At 44.4% G+C, this 2351-nt stretch overlaps 1 protein-coding gene across 1 annotated transcript in view; it reads left to right on the top strand.

The window, feature by feature from the left end:
- Positions 1-269: 269 nt before the first annotated feature.
- Positions 270-2351, top strand: part of LOC118409536 (putative histone-lysine N-methyltransferase PRDM6) — an 11139-nt gene continuing 9057 nt past the window's right edge. Inside the window, exon 1 of the mRNA XM_035810640.1 lies at positions 270-2103. The gene's annotated coding sequence lies outside the window, so the exon portion shown is untranslated. The remainder of the gene's footprint in view (positions 2104-2351) is intronic.

The raw sequence follows: 2351 nt of genomic DNA, 5'->3' as shown, positions 1-2351 counted from the left end.
AGGGTAAAGGATCTAAATGCGGTAACTTCTGGAGATATGGATTCTATATTTATACTTCCCTTTTCTCCTCGCACGTACGATTTTTTTTTTCAAAAGTAAAACGCCAACTATTTGAAAGAATGTAGACAATAGTAACAATTTAAGGTCCTGTACAAGCTACCAACATCGAACTACAAAATGTACATTTTACCCTGTAGAAGGCCATCAGTTTTACATCATCATCAGAAGCTCTGAGAAAAACTATTCTACATTTCCGACCCCGGTATTCGATATATCCGATGCAAGCTCTCCTCCAAAGCAGGGGTGCGTGAACTTTCTCTGAACTTTTGCTACCAGTGGCACTCTGCCCGCTAAGTTTACGCTGGAAAACTCCAAATATTGTGTTCTGCTTTAGTTCAGGGCCTTGTTCGGTAATTAAACACGATATGGTTCCGACATTCCACTAGTGAAAACAGGCAGCGGCTGGCTTGTGTCGGCGGCACGCACCAGTACCAAACACACCACTGTCGGGGTCGACCCACGGGCCTCTATACGCCAAAATTACATCCCGAACATCTGTTTACTTCACTTAGATTGACGAGTCACAGACAACTTGAGAGGGAACGTTTGTCTTGCTTCTACAGTCCCAACCAATAAATTTTCAAACTGAACACAAGTGAACAAATAACTACCAAGTTAAGTCGATGTATGTTTGCGTCTAGCTCTTCTTTTATGTCTCCTCGATCTTGCCTATCACAAATTATACAGAAGACACAAGGTACACCTAGGTTAACAGTGTGTTGCCATCTTGCACTGGGTTCACCTGAATACATCTACAGAGTTGGGATATTTTGGACGGTTTTCTAATCTTTGTTGTTTTTTAACTGAATATCTGCCGAACAGTTCTGAACTCTGGATATGACGTCCTTGCGTCACATTTGCATCTCTTCGTAGATCGCCTTTCCATTTATCATGACATAAATCAATCCAGCAAGATTTATCAACTACGCAATCCGCGAAAATGTGTTTAATAACGTGAAGTACTTGTAAAAATGTGTGTTGATTACTCAGACTACAAAAATATGATAATTTATCAAAACATGTTAACTACTCGGTCTGTAAAAAGCAATCAGTTTTTGAAGTGTGTTAACTTCTCAACATCTGTAGATAAACTATCAAAGCGCACGTACAGGTCCCGTCATTAATGCAAGATGTAGTAGATCTAGATATCCTCCTCTGTCCTACAGGTTCATGTACGTCCCGAACACATGTCCATAGAGACCCTGGCGTCCAAACAGACATGTCCCTGTCTATTACTGCGACGTTGTCCTGTCGATTGTGGGCGGAAATCATTAAAGGTTTTCTCCGTCTGTCCTTCCTCCCCCGTGACACGTGAGATCGTGAGATTCTTCCTATCTGTCAGTCAACTGTCCCCGAAGAAAATAATGGCAACTGAATGAGCAAATTTCACGTCCCAGAGGAATGGAACCGCGAGCTTCCGTTCTGGGATTGACTGGGGCGTGGTGTGACGGGCTCTGTCATCAGAACCTGATTGGGACTGATTTGGCTGGACCTTATTCTCCGCTTGACGGTTAGCACATGTCGCTTAATAGCCAGTTGGAGACCGTTTGGCAGAGGTCCGCAAGTGTAAATCTCGGCCGTTAGGAAGGACATTTCTTGTCAGTATTTACAGATAGCGACAGCGGACACTTTGTGGCTGGTACGGACACTCATGCCATTTGGCACCTGTAGCCGCCTTAGGATGGAGCTCGCGGCTGACTGGCCTGAACACTGAAACTTTTCCTCAGAATCATCCGCCAACTTTGGAGACTGCGGTAGCAGAAAGAAACTCCATTTCGTCTCTTTTTAAACTAACTCGTAGTTGGACAAATCTCATGTTTATTTCAATACCGATTAAGACTGACGTCTTGAGGCTGTGTCCTCTAAGAGTGGCTTAACACCGGGAAGAGCCATTCCCGCCAAAAGTGTCGTCTTGAGCAGACACCTCGCCGTCTGACGGAGTCTGGTGCGTCCCCCGGCTGTCGATCACCGTGCGGCCCGGCGTGAGCGACAGGAGATTGACAGGCGAGTGGCCGCAGCCGCCCCGAGGCCAGCACTGCTCGTGTAAGTCATGTTCGCTTTAATCCCGCTGGAAATCAGAGACAGGCATTTTTCTCAGGGTAGGAAAATATATAGTACCAATAAGGTTAAATTTTACTCAATGAAGCAAAAGTTGATAGTCCTTTGCCGTTATGTCGGTGGTTATCTTTTGACAATTTGAATTTGCAACTTGGCCATATTTGATTGACAACGATTATCAGTTGACGTGCCTTACTGCAAAGTTGAAAATAAATACGAGACTTACGCTGTAA

Source organism: Branchiostoma floridae, chromosome 2 (genome assembly GCF_000003815.2).
Source record: "Branchiostoma floridae strain S238N-H82 chromosome 2, Bfl_VNyyK, whole genome shotgun sequence".
NCBI lineage: Eukaryota > Metazoa > Chordata > Leptocardii > Amphioxiformes > Branchiostomatidae > Branchiostoma > Branchiostoma floridae.
This window is presented reverse-complemented; position numbering and strand designations above follow the sequence as displayed.